The sequence below is a fragment of the Mercenaria mercenaria genome, chromosome 2, assembly GCF_021730395.1.
Source record: "Mercenaria mercenaria strain notata chromosome 2, MADL_Memer_1, whole genome shotgun sequence".
In the NCBI taxonomy this organism is placed as follows: Eukaryota; Metazoa; Mollusca; class Bivalvia; order Venerida; family Veneridae; genus Mercenaria; species Mercenaria mercenaria.
Window position 1 is genome coordinate 54792218 of NC_069362.1, and position 21302 is coordinate 54813519.

At 33.4% G+C, this 21302-nt stretch overlaps 1 long non-coding RNA gene across 1 annotated transcript; it reads right to left on the reverse strand.

Annotated features, from left to right (window-relative positions):
- Positions 1-1410: 1410 nt before the first annotated feature.
- On the reverse strand, positions 1411-6590 carry LOC123548899 (uncharacterized). Its single transcript, XR_008369820.1, has 5 exons — positions 6485-6590; positions 5927-6026; positions 5327-5425; positions 4830-4914; positions 1411-4213 (listed from the first exon to the last, which is right to left on the reverse strand). It is a non-coding gene; the product is annotated as an uncharacterized LOC123548899 (long non-coding RNA).
- Between the last annotated feature and the right edge of the window lie 14712 nt (positions 6591-21302).

Here is a 21302-nt window from a genome sequence, read left to right on the forward strand (position 1 = left end):
TGCTAAGATAATTAGATGGCTTGATCTGAGACACAAAGTTTCATGAGTAGGGGATCCTCGGGGAGGCAGTCGAAAGTTTAGAAGAACATTTAAATGGCCGCAACATATTTATTTTCATCAAGAAATGTTACTGCAGTATTCTGTTATCTTAAGAATGGTACTTCAGCAGCCATAACATGCCCTAAAAGCAAATAAGAAGTTACTAAAATGGCTATATATGCATTTACTGAGCATTAATTGACCTTTCAAAGATCTTTTACATAATCGATAATATACTGACAGGACAGATATAGTTGCCTCTGTTTTCCTTCTGAACTGGGGCAACATTAGCTTCTTTAAATGTTTCATGAATTTATAATTTAAACAAGAAGTTTTAAGGTAAGATAAGATAAATTTTATGTTGATCCGGCAAAACAAGTAAAATTACAAAAATAAACACTCCATGTGCCTTTGAACCGACTACGTATTAACAAATTTACAAGAAACAAAAGTATAAAAGGTGTAAAAGAAAGACAATGATTACAAGAACTACAAACTTTAAAAGATCTAGTTTGTAAAACGAACCTAAAAACATTTTTAGCACATAGCAGAACATAATGACATGGCAACAACAATTCTAAATGTAATAATGATAAATTAAAAACCATGTGGTAGCTGCTGTTCTAGGTCAAGACCTAAAAACTGTCATAAAGGGAAATATGAAAAACTGAAACAGCTAAAAAAAAAACAAAAAAAAAAAAAAAAAACACACATGAAATGCATATTTAAAACAAAACTAAAGCAAATTATCACCCAGGCCCGGTTCCAGGTCCCCCCCCACTCTGCCCCAGTCGACTGAGAAGTGACCTATACTCATCAAAGTTGCACCAAACTATTTTGGCTAAGGATTAATATTTTCTCAAAATTTAGACCCAAAACGCACCAGAGGTCACCATTTCATTTCCCCTAAAATGAGTGGAGTATCCATCCTAAACCTCAAAATTTAGACCAAACAATGCACCAGAGGCCACCATTTCATACCTGTATTCCAAAATTTTCAAGGTGAGAGTCCCCTTACCCCCCTAAAATGACAGGAATATCTCCTCCTATACACAGACACTTGGGGTTCGGACCTCCACACACCCCATTCTCCTACGCCCCTGGTTAAGTTTAGCCAATATATTTTAGCATTTTAATATTGAGAGCCTTGATGGTAAAAATACATTTTTTAAAAACACGCTGAAATGTTACAAAATGCGTTTTATGATCGTCACATATGCTTTATACATGGTGAAATGCTAAAATATATTGGCTAAACTTAACCAGGGGCGGAGGAGAATGGGGTGTGTGAAGGTCCGAGCCCAAAGTGTCTGTGCTCCTATAATCAAAATTAGCCCCCCCCCCCACCCAAAAAAAAAAAAAGCACTAGAACCTATCATTTCATACCTGTATTTTAAATTTTTTCATGAGGAGAACCCCTGACCCCCCTAAAATGAGGGGAGTTCCACTCCAGTACCTCATTTAGACCAAAAATGCACCAGAGGCCACCCATTTTATACCTGTAATGTATATCAAAAACTTTCAGAGGAAGACCCACACTCTTCCTCCCAATACGGACAGAGACCACCTTAATTAAGTGTCATGAATAGTAGCAAACATGCTATACTCTGCGTTTTAATAAAACACAGGATTATAGTTCGGAAGAACTACGTGACTAAATACTTCTCAAAGTAGTATACATGTAAAATGACTATTATACTAATGTGTGTATGAAACATTAAAAAGTGTAAAAAAAATCACCAACTGTCCTAGTAAAACACATGTAAAAATAAGATCCAGTGTTGAATTCAGTTCATCTAATAAGGTGAATATATTTGTAAGCACTTTCACACAATGTTTATTTCTCTCACACTAACTTGTAGGCATTGTACCTAATTTAAAGAATGTTTAAAAAATGAAATAAAAAAGTAAATATTGTCATATATGATGCCATTGCATGATACAACAACTTTTATTTTCAATGATCGGTCATCAGTGATGGAATAATGTTCAAAAGATGATCAACAACAAATAGTCCTACCTGTGTAAAGGGAAGGTAACTGTGTAACTAAATATTGGTTACTTAAGACAGTACTAATTATCTCCCTTATCAATTTGCATATAAAGTGTCAGAATTGACCCTAAATTGACCTATGGTCAGTTTCATGTAGCAATCAAAGAAAACACTGATGTTCTTAAATATTTATTAAATTCTGTTTATATGAAATATAATGATTTATATAATGTTTTATGAAAATAGTACAAGTATGTTAATGAAAGTGATAAGTATGTGGTATTGCACTTTGTTGACAGTAAAAAAATATGAATTATATAAAAATGGACATTTTCATGAGAAAAAGAACATATAGCTACAATTCATTAAAAACATAAGATCATAAAAAATAAGCCAACCAATTTCTAGGAAAAGGCAACTTCATAGTAACAGAGAAAATCAAAAAGTACTGGAACAGAGGTCAAATGTTGCCTTATAGTACTACTTCTTAATGTTTGAATAATGCCAGTTCAAATCAAAATACAACATTTTTGGAAACTTTTATGAAAGTTTTATGAAGGCTGCTAAAGACCAGTAGCCTATAATGTGATAAAAATCTGAAATACAAAACGTTTGACTAGTACAGTGGTGACATCACTTTTAAAATAACCATGCCACTATCAAAGTTGACAGGGAACTTAAGGAAATTAACCTGCAAAGTTTCGTGAAGACTAATCAATAATATATTGTCCAGACAAACAAATCAGGACAGGCACAGGCACACCATTTGGACAACTAAGTTTTCATTTCCGTAAACTCGCACAACAAAAAGTAATGACAATATAAAATACTGAAAACATACTCATGACAAGTACAAAAGGGCCAACATTTCTGAGTCATAGAACTTTCTGATCTTATGATGCTTAATGAGGTAACATGTTACACAAATTATTGCTATGGTAAGAAAAGGGCAATAATTATGAAAAAAGCCAAATGCAGTTATGTAACTAGTGCATTTAATGTCAAATTATTACAGTTTGCAATTGTAAGAAGTTTAATACATTTTTCATTAACAAAGTGGGAGGTGTTTTAGGTATTTTTATGACAAAACATGTCTCCCACCTACGTATACCTTTATGCTATGGCGGCTATTTTGTGCAGCAAAATGAAAAGTGTCGGTGATATGCAAAAATATACGTGGTACTGATCACTCCTGTGAAGTTTCATCAAAATCTGTTAAGTAGTTTTGACCTGTGAAAGCCGACAAGATTTGTCTACTTTTAGCTCTGGCTGCAATTTAGTGCATCGAAACGAAACGTGCAATCGATATGCACAACACTATGCTTGGTACTGATCATTCCTGTGAAGTTTTATCAAAATCTGGCCAGCAGCTTGTCCTCTTAAAGCCAGACAGGCTTAATGCGGATAGACGAGAAGGCATAAACAATACCTCTCCCCACCTTTAGACGAGACATAATTCCGAGATAAAACCTTACATACAACACTTTACAAAATCAGGATGCTAAAAAATGGATGTGCAATACCTCTACCTATCCTTCAGTGAAACGAAAAAGGACAAAACACAAGTAATATGGAGGAGTTATGGGCCATGACATGTACGATAAACAAATGTTTTAAGACTGAAGAAAATGCATTGAATAGTTCAAAAATTTACATTAGTGTTTCAGTTCAATATAAACTTTGTCATACTAAAATGATATTGCAATTATAATGACCAATCACTTTTAGATTTATGAAGGAGAAAAATAATTTATGCCAACTTTAAACTTACAACTTTAAAAACGAAAATTATCAAACGTTTTACTGTGGTATTGAATGAAATTAAATTTTGTCACCATACAAATAATTAATGATTTTAATAATACTGATAACTATGATCTTAAGTTTGATTTGTGAACATACTGTGCTATAAACTGAGACAAAACCGTACTGATACACTACAAGACACAGTATTTTGAAAATTATAACAGTGTAATGTTTACATATTCTCAAAGTTTCTGAATCACATTTACATGCACATTTGGACAGGACTTGTTGCTCTCTACATGTGTGTCCTACAATAACAGCAAATATGTAACAAAATTGATTCAGAAGGCTCCTCTATACTAAACTGTGCAAGCTGCAGACACTGATCTTGAACAATAGCTAAACGGTGACACTGAAGATTTCACAGGTATATATCTGAAGAAAGAAATGCATAATGTAGTAACTCTGTATTCGAGGTGTCTGCATCTCTTTAATATTCAAAATATGTATATTTCTGAATAACAGGTAGAATAAAAGTGTTACTGGATTAATAAAACTTCAACATATCTTATGCATAAGACCAATTTTAGTAGAATATATCAAGAGGCCAATAGTGACCCTAAGTCACTCACTTGACCTTACTATTTGACCTAAAATATATATATATGACACACTTTGTATTTTGGAATATTATGACGGCAGGCTATATTTTATTCTATATCTTAAATACTTTGAAATTAAAACACCTTATACTTGACATTTCATAATTTATATATTACATTCACCTTTTTAAGCTTATAACAATAGAATTGTGTTTACCTTTTTAATTAATTTCAGGAGGAAAATGTAAGATACGGTATTTGGAAAGTTACATTCATAAGTATATAATTATTTGGTACTGTATAATTTCTTTTTGTAAGTGTAAAGTTTATATATCATACCTGACCATTGGTCTCATGTGAAACAAACTTTACACAAGCCTCTTGAAGTGATATATGCCAAATCAATAACTGAATTACATTGTAACTCTTTGAATATTGTAAACAATTACCTGAAGGTATCAATATCTGTGTTTAATTAAGTCATACAGATCAACATTGGCATTCTCATCATATGAATCCACAGAACATTTTACACTGAAATAAAGAAACAACTTCCTACAAATTTTGTACTTCCATTACTGAAATCTACAGACTTTACATTAAATTAGGACTCTAATCCATTGAAAACATCAAGTGACAGATATCAAGAAAACATTGCATTAAAGATATTTAAACAAAATGGTTACTGCTATAGTGTGTTTAAAAGCTTTGAAACATGGTTAGTGGCCGATAATAGTAGTTCTTTTATTTCTGTATCATATGAAAGGCTAAGAGTTAAGAAGTCTGAATAGATATCTTTACCTAAGTCAAAATTTCTTGATTCAAAATGGTTGGCTGTACCATGCATCCTTCATGAAACTTCATAAAATCATTTTAATTACATTTACAATTGTGTATCTGTTAAATGTTTATGGGAATGTAATTTTAATAACTGGCATTATATTACCCTTGACATGTTAAACTTGTTAAAGAGTATCATTTGTACATCATTGTACCATCAGACCATCTTTCACTTCTGTCAACTTGACTAGACATGTTGGAAACCCTGAAATATATAAATGATAAAATCTGTGAAAAGAGTCATCATGCAAAAACCATAACACCATCTTTATAAAATCACCTTAACCTATAAAAAATATTATTATTTCCAATTATTATTGTCCATTCACGTATAATGTATCCCATCCATAATCATTACATGACTCCTTATATAATTTACCAGTTCATAGTTTGGAATAGGTTCCAGTCTAAATCCAGAAGTTGGAAGAAAAACAAATTATGAAAGTTTATTTATGGTGTCATTTAAAAGAATGACCTGCCTGTTAATTGTCAACAGTTTGCTCTTTTTAATATTGATAGGCAATTGCATTTTATCAAATGCTGTCTAATATATATATCAACTGTCAATAGTTTACAAGTGTTAATTAGATGTCACTGACTTGTTTACTCTCAACATCATAAAGAGAGATAAAACTACATGTAAATTGTAAAACATTGTATGAGATACCCTTCCATCCTGTATAAATTGCCTTTAAAAAGAAATTACATAGAAGTATTATCCCACAGTTTTGACTGCCTCTGCTCTATCTAACTTTTCAAGCTTCTGCAGCCACTTTAATGTGTCATCTGTTCGCTTGTACTTTTGTCTGAAATGAGGTAATTATAATATTTCAATAACTTATAATAAATATATTATGTTATTCTTTTCCTACAATTTGCAACAGTTTATTTTGAAAATTCATTTTATCTCAATTACATTCTGTTTTGACTACAGCTAAAATACATAGAACAGACTATAAGCTATTATAAGGTCAAAGGTCACCCTAAAAGGAAAAATCGGTAAACTTAGGCCCAGTTAATCACAGATGCTTTAAATAAGCTGTCATTTCACACAATAATTTGCTACAGGGTTATGTATCTACAAACAAAAAACAAGAAAAAACAAATTAACAGAAAGAACATTTTTGGGCAATTTAAAAAGCGACGATGAAAGTGAAAGTAGAAAGTCAATATTTTCTTATCGACTTTTCTTTCAGCATTTCCATTTAAAGCGTAACAGTTTACTTTCATAATGTATTGAATAATCCATAAACATTATACTTACCGTTTAAATGCATGAAAAATCCTCATGGTACCCGTAAACCTATAATTTGTTGATAACCTCTCAGTTTTCGGCCGTTTTCACGTGAAAATACGAAACCGGTGTTGACATAAATGTTCTACTTCCGACGGTATTCGATTGCGAAATCGGCTCTAGTACTTTGTCTAAACTTGTGCATACGTCACGTTTAATAAAACGGAACGTCTTGCATGTGGTTTAAACAATCGAATCAAGTTCTAAGAAACTGACTCAGACTTTCAAAACATTACTTTTTTTTATATCAGGTTTTTTTTTCTTCCCTATTATCATTTTTGATAAAATAATCTTTTTAATGAGAAATAATATTAGTAACATGAAAGTGTGTTGATTTTTTATAGTTATTTTCGATAATACATACTCATGTCACTTAAATAATTTGATTCGTATACTCTAAGCAAAGTATTAACACCTGGGAATAAGCACCAGTAATAACAAAACTGTATTAAGTCTAATTCAAAGCTGATACCTGTTTTAAGATGTTATATGTCTAATTTATCAGGAAATCCTACAATCACTCTTGAAAAGGTAGAGTCTTGGTTTTACATCCAATTGAAATAACATAATCACAATGTAATTTTTTTATCTATTAGGATATATTCTTAAATATTGTCACTATTGTACTGTAATCAAGAATAAATTCGTATGCTTCCAATAAATAAATTTCTTTCAAATTGCAAATAACAAAAGTTATTAAATATGCAAAAAAAAAATAATGGCATTATATGGAGATTATGGAAAAGTCTGAATAGAAAATCGAACCCATGGTGTTTAAAATGTCGTAAAATCGAAATGAACCTGCCACTAGGCCACATGTTTTATATAACTATATCAGGTTGATTTACGCAAATATTAATATTTTCAGGTTACAATACTAAGTAGTGGCTGTATAAATAAAGAAAACGCACGCAAATATTGGCGAAGATTATAAGATTCTTTCACTGGTTATAGGTGCAGATGGGTATTTCCGGCCTCGAGGGTAACTGTTTAGGCGGTAACGAGGTTCCTACCGAGTTACCGCCTAAACAGTTACCCGAGAGCCGGATATTCCCATGTGCACCTATAACCAGTGACAGAATCTTTTTCTTGCATACCGATATCAAGATATAATAATAAAAATAAAATCAGTTGAACGGCTTTCTTTTTAGAACTATTTCTTGTAGCAGCGTATTTAAACAAATCGCGGGAAATCAACGTTCGTAAACAGGAAAGACGTCATGACGTTTCAAAGACAAATACAAAAAAATGTAACAATGTTTAGTTCCGGTTTTGTTTTATCAGTTCCAGCGTAACGTTATGAATTTTTGATAAAATAACGTGTTTTGAATCGAGAAATATACTATCAGGAACAGAGGAACTGTCGATGTATTGGATTTTTATTCCGTTTTTCGAAATAAAATATAAATAACTACATAAATCTTCTACATATATGTAGTTCGTAATACGTCATTTAAAGCACGAGAGTCATCTTACACCCCGCGGTGTAAGATGGATTTTTCCAGCACCAGTAAAAATACCGGAAATCCCCGTCTGGTATGTAAGAAATATACATACAGTACTGAATACTTTTTGTAAGACTGCTTTTATATTGTTCTAAGTTTATGAAAAAAATCCTACAAAGTTTTATGAAACAGGCTCAAGAGCATCTTTTAGCGTTTAATATATCAATTAGAAATAACATAAACACAATATGATAAATATTTTTATAATATATAACATAACAATATATTACATACTAAAAATCATGTACATGCATATACTAATCAAGAATAAAGATTACGTTGCTTCACATATCAAACACTAGGCACTACTTCTCTTTACTAATTTGCAATAACAAGTAAGTTCTCCATTGACAATGAAGATGGGCCACAAAGATGAAAAGACTCTGAATGGCAGTTATTGGGGATGTGTTGTGGATAAAGTCTTGATGAGTAAGAAACAATACCGAGAAACACAGTCAATAATTTTTTTATGTGTGTTAGAAAACTATTAAATAATCTGAAATGCCAACACCCTGGCCACTTATTTATAAGAGGCCCCACAATGAATTTTATTTTTATTACTCACCCATAAATTAAACATCAGCTTGATTAACCAAACACTCATTAAAAGTTCAACTGAGCAGTTAAGAGGTCAGCTAAGGATAGTCGGGACACAACCTGTAATTACAATTCCCAAAGAAATTCACTGCACGCAAATATTCAGCTATATTGCAGCAGGTAAATTTGTTAATGAAATTATCCATTAGTTTTAAAACTAAGTGTTACAGTTGACTTTAAATAATTTGATTACAGAAAAAAAAATGGTAGTTATCATTTAGTTACACCATTTTCTTCAGTGCAAATACATATTCAAATAAGGATGAATGATGGCTAATTAATAGTTTTCCAGAGGACTGGTTTCTCATTCTGTTTGACCTGCAGCAAGTAAACAATACAGGTTAATACTGCCTGCTACTGTTATTGTATATTTAGATTTTATGCCATTAATTTCTATATGTACAATAAAATCTCATCGGGCCAGGCCAGGCCAGAGATTAGTACATGCCCTAGGTCAGTAACAGAATGGCACTGAAGCCGTCGAAAACTTCATTTTTATGCATTGTTGATTAAAAATGAGAGAAAATGCATTACCACGGAAACACAAGCCCCGCGACATATATATATATATATATATTTTAAAGCTTATATTAGAACGCTAACGCGCATACTAGTAAAATTATCAATTATGCAGACTTCTACGGATATCAATGAAACTGAAATACACTGAAAAGTGTTAAATTTCCGTATTTTCCTTCTTCTTTCAATATAAAATACCTTTGGAGGGTCAGATGATTTTGAGACATTTAGCGGTGGTTGCGACATTTCACGTCAACCTTGCGACATTTAACGGTGGTGCGACATTTAATGATGCCACACCCCCTTATATACAAAAAAAAATGTACAAAAAAAAAAATCGGATGGAGATTAGACCTGATCAGGTGAAAATAGGCTCGAACAAAAATTTAATAGTTCATGTATACTTTTAATCTCCCCCATTATAATGCATTTGTAGACGGATTTCGGTACACTTTAAATATCACATACTTAAGACGAAATAAATCTCTCATTTAAACATTTAAACTGATATTTTGTCTAAACATAAAAAAGTTTGAGTTTAAGAACCACTTATTCATTAATTTATTACATTTGCTTACAGGGATACAAATGACAGGCAATAAATTGCATTTTATTGATTTGCGCTTTTTCAAATTCAAGTTAACATTCATGTACTGGAACAAAATTAGCTTGATGCAAACGGTAATATTACATTAAAATGGATAAAATTGTGAGCAAGGAAGGTTTAAAATATAACTGATATTCACATGAGTAATGTTTTATGTGTGGAATAATGTACCTGCACTGAAACTGAAATCAAATGGAAATTAAATTTTACGTGCGCTGGAAGTGAAAAATGTTGCACACACAGATCAAAGATGCATATTTGCAGTAGATCAGTAACTTCACACTTCTTCGATAAATTGATAATCAGCTTTAGATTTTCTCATTGCCTCGGGTTTCATTGTGACAGTCAGCTTTACACTGCCTCGAGTCAACTTTACACTGCCTCGGGTTTCACTGTGGTAGTCAACTTATGATTCCTCAATGCATCGGATACATGTTGATAGTCAACTTAACACTGTTTTGGATACATTGTGATAGTTAACTAGATTGCTAACACTGTTTTGGATACATTGTGATAGTTAACTAGATTGCTAACTTCACACTGTTTTGGATACATTGTGATAGGCATCTTAATGCTATATCGGATTCATTGTGATAGTCAACTTCACATTGTCCTGGATACATTGTGATAGTCAACTTAAGATTTCCTCACTGTCTCGGATTCATTGTGATAATCAACTTCACATTGTCCTGGATACATTGTGATAGTCAACTTAAGATTTCCTCACTGTCTCGGATTCATTGTGATAGTCAGCTTTACATTGTCCAAGATACATTGTGATAATCAACTTAATATTTTCTCACCGTCTCGGACTCACCGTAATAGTTAACTTAACACTGTCTCGGATTAAATGTCAGCAGATTTCCTCATTGTCTCGGGTTCATTGCAATGGTCAACATAAGATTTCATTTACATTGTCCAGGACACATTGTGATAGTCAACTTAAGATTTCCTCACTGTCTCGGATTCATTGTGATAGTTAACTTAACAGTGTCTCGGATTCATTGTGATAGTCAACTTATAACTGCCTCGGATTCATTGTGATAGTCAGCTTAAGATTTCCTCACTGTTTCGGATTTATTGTGATAGTTAATTCAACACTATCTCGGTTTCACCGTGATAGATAACATAACACTGTCTCGGATTCACCGTGATTGTTAACATAACACTGTCTCGGATTCACCGTGATTGTTAACATAACACTGTCTCGGATTCATCGTGATTGTTAACATAACACTGTCTCGGATTCAAGGTGATTGTTAACATAACACTGTCTCGGATTCACCGTGATTGTTAACATAACACTGTGTCGGATTCACCGTGATTGTTAACATAACACTGTCTCGGATTCACCGTGATTGTTAACGTAACACTGTCACGGATTCACCGTGATAGTTAACATATAACACTGTCTCAGATTCACCGCGATTGTTAACATAACACTGTCTCGGATTCATTGTGATAGTCAGTTTTACATTGTCCAAGATACATTGTGATAGTCAACTTAATATTTTCTCACTGTCTCGGACTCACCGTAATAGTTAACTTAACACTGTCTCGGATTAAATGTCAGCAGATTTCCTCACTGTCTCGGGTTCATTGCGATGGTCAACATAATATTTTCTAACTGTCTCGGGTTTATTATGATAGTTAACTTAAGATTCCCTCATTGTCTCGAATTCGTTGTGATAGTCAACTTAACACTGTTTCGGATTCATTGTGATAGTTAACTTCACACTGTCTCGGATTCAGTGTCAACATAAGATTTCCTAATTGTCTCGGGTTCATTGCGACAGTCAACTGTACACTGCCTCGGGTTCATTGTGATAGTCAGCTTTACACTGCCTCGGGTTCATTGTGATAGTCAGCTTTACATTGCCTCGGGTTCATTGTGATAGTCAGCTTTACACTGCCTCGGGTTCATTGTGACGGTCAAATTTTTACATTTCCCCGGGTTCATTATGGCAACTATCTTTAAACTGCCTTTTTTCATTGTGATGATTAACGTTTAACTGCCACCGGTTTATTTAAATTGCCTTTGGTTCATTGTGATGGTCATCTTTACTTGTAGAACTGTTTCTAAAGTCTTTCATCTTTCTGGAAAAGATAATGACTTTCAGAATTAAATACTTTCAATAGTTGTGCATTTCATTTATAGCAATGCGCGTATAAAAATCGCTAAGGCAATTGGTATGTGAACACTAAATGTATTTCATCGTGCACACAAGCAGTTTCGATTTTACTACTAACAAAGTCAATCTGACACGGCTATAGTCGTTTAACATATTAATGGTCCAAGCAAAAGTATACGAGGGAATTATTAAGTGATTTCGAGATCGCCTGTATGATATTTTCTTCGTGAATGTTTGAATTATTCACATTTTAAATGAATTGATAATTAATACCATTTATAGATATACTATGAAATATAATCGTTATTATTCACAAACTTTATTAAAGGTATATAAAAAACTTCAAAGGCAAATATTTATAAGTGTCTTTTTTTCTTTCAATATGTGGATATTTGGAAAAGTAATAAAACTAGTAAACATTGTTTATATCAAGTTCTTTTCAAAATTGTCAATTGCTTGGACCACTTACACAAAGCACAGCAATAACAGTTATTGATAATCAAAGTAAGCAGTATGAATTTCGATCAATATAAAATTTCAATCGAGGCCCACCCACTTCAAGTACTTTATACAAAATACAAAGAGAACGACTTTCTGGCACAGTATCAGACAGTGCGCCCACTAGGAAGGATACGTCAAAATCGTAGGCCGTCTTCGGATTACGGCACGATACCACATGCCTCTAGGGCCGGGGAAAAAGGAATTAGTGGGAAAACGGAAATGAAATTTGATACAAGAATTAATTCAGAGAGGGTGAAATATAAGGGCGATCAAAATATATATCCTGTAGATATTCGTGGAAAGGGGGTCGACACCTTTCCGATATTGAGGAGGTCAAAAACTCAAGCTTTTGAAGAGAAATTTAAAATTGCAGCATCAAGGTCGAATTGGGAGACGCCATCTCCAACATTAAGACAGATTAAAAGTGTTGGCAAAAAGGTTTTACATTTACCTCTTTTTAAAATAAACTTAAAGACGTACGCTGGTGAAGAGGAAGTATCAAGGACTGTCGCAAAAACTCGAGAATCTCTGCGTAAACTCATGGATCTGAATAAAGCAAAAATGAGACATGCGAATGTTGTAACTGCTAACATAAAAAGTTACGAATTCAACGCTCCGAGAGCTAAATCTACATTAGCTAGCGACAATACTGTCGAAAGTCCACAAACACTTTCTCAACCGTTCCACGCAAAACCCGCTCTGAGGTCGTCACGAGACCGTCAGCGTAAACCAAAACAAAATACAGTTTCAAAAACCTTATCGAAATTCGTTGGTATTAACGCTTATAGAAATGAAGAGGTTATGGACACCAAATCACAGAGAGAGACATGTGATAAATTATCAAAGAGAAACATTTCGGATATTATTGGTCTGGAGGAGGAACCGGATAGTTCAATTTTATCTCTTGCAATCCGACCCGACACGTCATTGACCTTTGGAACAACTATGCATCAAATTGATCAAGCAATTAAATCACCCACTTCAGAAGAACTTAGAGAACTTTCAGAAGCATTTAAAAACAGTGACACTCCACCTGCATGGCCGAACGTTGATGAAATTCAAAAGTTGATTGCACGGAATCAGTCAGTGACGACTAAATCCCGGACAACTTTCTCAAGACAAACGGCAGTGTTAAATAACGTCCATGAAATTCAAGAAGATTTTACCAAAAACAGAAATCGTAGGCAAAATAATTTCTGTTCTTTGCGTAAGGAGCACGTACACAAACACAACCCTGTGATACGATACACTTCAAAACAGTCTACTTACAAGCTGGACCCAATTATTGTTCCATCACATACCTGCATGGATTGTCCGATGTGTAACAGCTATCAAAGGGAAGTAGAAACGCCGTGTCCCCCGAACACACCCAATACGAGTCAGTTCATGTGTGAGCCATATAATCGGTCGTTGTTTGTACGTGGCACAGAAGTTAACACCACATATGGTAACCATGAAGGACTCCGTGTTGCAAGGATTAACATAAACGGGCATGCCTCTCCGGAAGAAGATTCATATATGAAAACTTTTTGATAATTGTTGTAGGTTTACAATGATAATTGTTGTAGGTTTACAATGATAATTGTTGTAGGTTTACAATGATAATTTAAAATGCTGATTGGAACGTATGGCTTCCCCCTTCGCACTCACACTCGGGGTAAAAAACTTGATCAGTTTGAACACGGTGAACGAACATCTCCATTTCAGTATGAAAACAATCAACATACATTCAAAATTAAAAATTGTCTAATATTTAAAGGAATGAATTGAAATAAAGGATTATGTTTGACAAAAATTGAGAGGACATAGCCCCTAAATTGACTGGCATCCACTATTTATTCTAAATTTCAGTCTCGTTCTATATCATGTTTCATACTAAAGAAATCTTTTTTCGTAGTAACAAATGTAAAGAACTATTTAATGTATTTCCAAGCAAGTAATAGAAAATGTCAAGGTGCAAAAACTATTAGGTGTTTATATAGACAACACATCGTCGTGGAATGTTCAAATTGAAACAGTTTACACTAAACTTAACTCAAAAATAGCATTATTGAGACGTTTATCGTACTATTTGACAGATGAAATGAAAAAGTTATTCTATAATGCATATATATAGGACATTCGAATCCAGAACAAGAACAAACAATATGCCAAAAGAACTTGGGTGGATGTCATTTAATGAAAGATGTAACTTCCACACGCGTTGTCTTATTTACAAAGCTTGCAACAATTTAGCACCTTCATATATATCTGACATTTAAACCTTTTCCAGCAATGAAACACACAATCTAATAACTGCTGCTCATAATGACATAGTTATACCTAAACATCGTACAAATTATTGTAAAAAAACTTTTGTTCCAATGGTGCAAATGTTTGGAATTCAATACCAAATGAAATTCGCTTCACATGTTCTCTAACATCTTTTATAAATAAGTATAAAAAGTATATCTTACAGTTGACTGCTTACAAATTTCTTTGTTTATATCAGCTGAATTATAACTTGTGCCATTATAATATAATCGTGCTGAATAAAATGTCACTAATTAATTGCCTACATGGAAAATTGTATAAATGGATACTTAAAGCAATATCTTTTTTAAGGGGCATTGTCCAAGAATGAATGTGATATTAATTAGGTTATGTGATAGTGTAAATTGTATTTGGTTGTTGTTGTTGTTGTTCAGAAGGCCACATTTGAAATTAAGATGTATTATAAGTACTTTGTACTGATCTATATCTTCATGTGCTATCTTCTATAAATAAAGTTGTTATCATTATTATTATTATTATTATAATGTCTCTGCAGAGCTCTTTAAAAAATTGGCATTCGACGCTTTAATTTTAATTCATGTAAACTGTTATTTCATCAATACGAAATCGGGTTCATATTTACGAAATATTATTTCATTATTATGAAAAAGTAAGTAGATTTTGCGAAAAGTATATCATACTTACAAAAAGTATTTCGCATGTTAAAAATGTATTACCGTAATAATTTTAAAAAGAGACAAGTGAAATAATACTAAGTAAAAACAAAATGCATTTCGTATTTATGGAATATTATTTCGTGTTTACAAAATATTTATTTCATAAATACGAAATCTTATTTAATATTATAGATACGATGTTCGTAAAAATGTTGTTAATTATTTTGTAAAAACGAAATGTCATTTCGTAAATACGAAATTAAAGAAGAATGTACTCTTTTAAATAAACATAAGGGGCTCCGTTGGGGACATGATGTCCGTCTTGTTCAAACCTAGTATGCAGCAGGCGGAATGTATCAGAGCAACTAGAATCGCCCGTGTTCCGAGGCATTATAAATAAGCATTCGAATATTCGGTCAACCTTCCGAACGAATATTCGAATATTCGATCATCAACAATGTGTTTATGCCGGTGTAACGTTGTAAACTGATCCCCATAGAATAATGACCCCCGGTCATTATTTTATATAGAACAATGACCCCCGGTCATTATTTATATAGAATAGTGAGTCCCCGGACATAATATTAGGTGTCATAATATTATGAATCTCCCAAACGTAGAAAAATGACCCTCACAGAATCGTGACCCCCTATAATCTATAGAATAACGACCCCTTAACCCAAACCCTAACTCTAACCCATCTAAGGTACACTTACAACATAATTATTCCCCGCCGATAGACATCGGAGGAGAATATGGTAATGACACCCGTCCGTGCGTGCGTCCGTGCAACATTTTTGTGACCGCAACTCCTCATTCATTATTTGACGGAGTTGATTAAAACGTTCACGGATTACTATTACCGATGTCTAGTTGTGCAGGATTTGCTCCACCTGTTCGGGAATTATACCTTGCATATAATACAAAGTTACAATGCTGTCGAAGGTATTATCTCACCGAATCTTGGAAAAAATCTTGGAAAAATAAATCTTAAGCCTGTTGAAATACTTGAAGCATGAAACTTTTATAGGTAACATTTAGATCTAAAACATGTTTTAAACAAAATGGTCATGCACCTTTAAAGCAGGAGTTTTTAACATGCGTTGTTGTGCCACGGCCACCGAGGCTCAAAAAAGTGGTAAGTATTTAAAAGAGGATGCGTAATTCGGCCTCAACCGGGAAAGCTGGTTTTTAAGATGCGTTGTTATGCCATCGCAATTCGAAGAATAGAGTAATGGTCGAAAAGTAAAGATATCGTATTGTCCTGATATTTGGTATTCATATACAAGGACACCTCTCCTTCATTTTGTACGATTCAGACCTTTCAAATATTGCTCTACTTAGAAGAATTGCATTTTTCTTAACAGTTGAGATAAAACTATTGTATTACAATGCATATATTATGTCAACCATGGAGTATTGTTGCAATGTCTGGGGACTTTGTCATAAATTGGACACTGATAAAATTATCTTTGCAGAGACGCGCTATAAAAATAATTACAAAATCAAAGTGTAGTAACTTTGATGAAGTATTAAGAAATACAAAACTTCTATCTTTTGAGAACAGGTGCAAATACCATATTTCATTATTAGTGTACAAAAGTAAAACAGGAGATTGTTCTATATACATTTCAGATTTACTACATTTTGTTCATAATGATCATTACAGTCTGCGCTCAATCAAAAACATGGATCTTTCTATTGTTAAACCTAAAACGAACTACCTGAAACAAACATTTAGCTACAAAGCTGCGCACATATGAAATTCACTACCTGCTTACATTAAACTTCATAATAATAATATAACTGCTTCCAAGCATGATTTAAAGAATTTTCTCTTGAACAATAGTTTTTAGCAATTTATTACTTGTAATTACAAGAATTTGGTTGAACTGATGTTACTGTATTCGTTTCCAATAATAATAATATTCATAATTATCTTTTTATTCAAATTTGGAACTATTTATTATCTTATGGGGCATGCTTTCTTTTTTGTATGTATTTTAATTGTCATGTATAATCTTTGTGACGCATGGTAATTCTTTTAAAACATAGTTATTTTTATATAACGTTTATTTAAGACTTCTTTAATTTGAGACGTGTTTGTCGATAAAATTTAAGTAATTCTGATATATGTGTATTTTTGTATAAATGTTAAATTATAAACTGACTGTATGATTGTGTGTATGTGTGAATGTATATCAGTTGAAGGCCATACTGGAAATAAGTTGCAAAATATCTGTATTTGTACACTTAGTATGTCACCTTCAGAAAATAAAGTTATTATTATTATTATTATTATATTATTATTGTTATTATATTCCTTGTTTTGTTTAGCAAAGGGCTATTTCGTACAATTAATGAAAACTTGAAGTATCTGGAGTAAAAATGGCTTATTTATTTCGCTAGATTAATTTCAAAAACAACATGCGGATGCTCTTGACAAGGGAAACAGGATGATACAAGTCAGTGTTGTCAATCGGAAATTTCATAAAATGTCACTCTGATGGGCGTTATGTTTTTTTTTTAAATGCGCTATTCTTTTGATCTTAGAGTAGCACCATACGAGCTCCGGTGAACGATTTGGTCGACGGAAAACGATTCAATTTACTACGACGTACGCAGTCTCTTTTGCTAGGAAAATTTCGAACAAGTTTATGAAATAAAAAGAAGGTATCTCCGTGAAATATTTCATAAAATACGGTAGAAGCAAATATTTGCATCGCGTGCATCATTGAAGAAGCCTAAACGTCATCCGACGTAACACAAGTTTCAACATTACAAAATCTTAATGTAATTGCTGTTTGTGAAAAAATTCACGGTAAGACCCCTATTTTCTATTTCATAGATTTGTTCATAGTCATATCATTCCTATTTAGTTTAACGCCTTCTTTTAGATAGCCAGAATTGGCTACATTTCAGGCGGCCGAGGATGCCTGGGTTTCAATCCAGTAACGCAGGGTTGCTTACCAGTACTCCTCTAGTTGAGTGGGAAACATGGGTTTCACAATTTCCAGTTTCCCCTTCCGGGAATCAAACCCGGGCCGCGGAATTACGAGTCAACGACCTTAACCACTCGGCAATACCAACGAAATTTTTAAGCAAATTCACTGTAAGTGACAAGTGGTTTGAATCATTTTCCGTAGACCAATTCTCTCACCAAAGTTTGTATGGTGATGCTTTTTGCATCCCCAAAATTGCGAGTTTTATTACATTTAAACACCCCATACAGTGAAAATAATGGAACTATCAATAAAAATCTTATAATTATCATTCTGTTCCCCTTTTCACGAGCATTCGAAAAAGTGGTTTTAGAAATCACTTAACACAAAAAGAATAAGTATCATGCAAAAGAATTCTTAAATGTTCACCAGTTGCACAAAAAAGCCCGTTGATAGGCAATGAAATGGAATACGAAAAATCTGAAACATACAAAATTAACAGAAGGCCTCATTGTATATGCATAGCGAGTATCATGGCAATACGAGTATCTTTACTTTTCGACCATTATGGCGTCGCCCGACGTTAGAGAAGACTGGCAAGCCACTTTAACCCCTGGTCATAATATGATGACTGGGGGTCATGATATTATAACCTAGGATCATAATATTATGACCCCCGGACCTCATATTATAACACCCGGTCCTTATTTTAGCATTACTCCAATGGAGAATTGCTATCCTATAGAACAACAAAATATTATTTGCTTTCTTTAAATACTGACCCCTGATACAATCTGGGACTTTCTTGATCTTTCAACTCACCAAATATTTGTACTCCCCAAAATAATCCATTGAGTTCGTGGACCGTCAACATTAATGGAATGTTCATAATATTATAATGTTGTGAAGTTTGTAGCAGTTCATCATTGTCCGAGTAAAAGCGTTCAGATTAACCAGGAACTTGATCTTTTGATACAGGATAAGGTCTAAAATGACCCTCCGGTACAGCTTCATGGTCGAGTCTGAGAGGACGGGACGCGGACTTGGGATCCACAGGTCGAGGTTTCAAAACCCACCCATAACGTGTTTTTTTTTTTTTCGTTTTTTTCACCAAAGCCTCTTCAAACCATAAACATGTGCCTGTCGAGGGGCAGTGTCCACAATCATTCCTAAATTTAAATTTAATTTGGTATGAGCTAAGATTCTACCAATGATCTCTATGTTTTCAATAACTCAAACTTAGTAGTTTATTTTAAGTGAATAGATAAGAAAGAATAAGTTAGAAATAGGAAAATAATAAGAATTTTTTTGTGAATAAAGCCTTACTTAGGATTTTGTTTTACTTGCATAAGGGTCCTGGTCGGATGCCAATGAAGTAGTGACCTTGTGGGATATTGTGAACAATCGGGTAACGTCGCTTGCAGGGTCATGTTTGGGACTTTGTGGATGCCTATTAATGACACTGTCCTCTGTAAGACACAATTATCAGGTAAGCTTAAAGCCGCTGAACCTGCGGATTAGATGAAGTTTTGACCTAGGTCACATGGGCATACACATTAAATATCATCAGGATAAAAAATTCTTGTAACTGTCCCTTTTGATCTATGGATCAAATAATAGTCAGGACCAATCTCCATATCAAGTTTGAGGGTCCTAGACTCAAATGCTGCATTTTTGTACTAGCATGTCTATTTCTTACCACGGAAGGCTTAAATAACATTTTAAACCAATCACATGCTGCTGAAGTATATTCATTTACATAAAATAAACGGAGGTAATTTGTCATAAATTCAGTCAAAAGTTATCTACCCTGATTGTTACTGAGATACACCCATATCAGTTTGAAACAAAAGGGGGGTGGGGGAGTAATTTGACATAAAATCAGTCAATATTATCTACACCGATAGTCTCAGTCCAACTAATGACAATAATAAAATTTCAAATAAATCCTATAAATACTTACTGAGATAAATCCTTTTTATAAAAATCAGGGGAGGTAATCATGCATTGGTATATGCATGTAGAAGATACAGAGTACAAGCATTAACAACAATGTATAAGAAAAGTATTCATATCAATCAAGAGTTATCGAACATAACTATTTCTTACCATGGAAGACATAAATAACCTTTCAAACCAATCTCAATAGAAGCTGCTAGGTATATTCATTTAAGGACGACATCCCGTAATAGACCTCAATTTCACCAAAAGCGTAAATACAACTTGATAATGTAAGCTTTGAAAATGTTGAACGATAGAAAAAAGGTGCACATTGACATGTTATATAGTGACAGAAGTTCTCAAAAATTTTCTTTAGGTTACCTCCCCTGATAATTTTTTTTTCATGAGTTATCTCCCCTGAAAACAAGAAAAGACTAATTTTCTCCTTTTTCCTACGGGGAATTTTAGATTTCTTTTTAATATTTGTATCAGAATTATATAATGCAGCTTTCTACCACAAAATTTTCTCAAAACTCAAGTTCAGATTTTTATAATCAAAGAAATTATATATTTATACGCATCAATGTTAACTTCAATACCGATTATCTCCCCCCAAAAAATGATAAAATTTGAAAAATCTCTCGGTGAAACGTTTTTAATTTTGAATGTCTTTAAAGTGACAAATTTCATTTAAATATTACCATCCCGTTACAAGGTATGAAATAGGGCTGTTACCCCATGTTAGCCTTAAACAAAATTCTCTATAAGTTAGTACATTAATGATAATTTAAATAAAACCCTTTTAAATTTCATTTTTCAATAGATGTACGTTTATTTCTTAGCGGGGCCTCTAAGTTATACTGCTGTTGTGTCAGCTGTAGATGCAGCAACAACAGCAGCAGAAACAACAACAACAACAACAAATAGTCACGACGGTGACTTGAACAGATATAGGGTATGTAAGTAAAAGGTACACCGGTGTAACGTTGTAAACTGACCCCATAGAATAATGATCCCTTTTCTATAAAATACTGACACCCTTTATAAAACAATGCCCCCCCCCCCCCACCCCCCGATTTTTAGCTCACCTGAGCACGAAGTGCTCAAAGGTGAG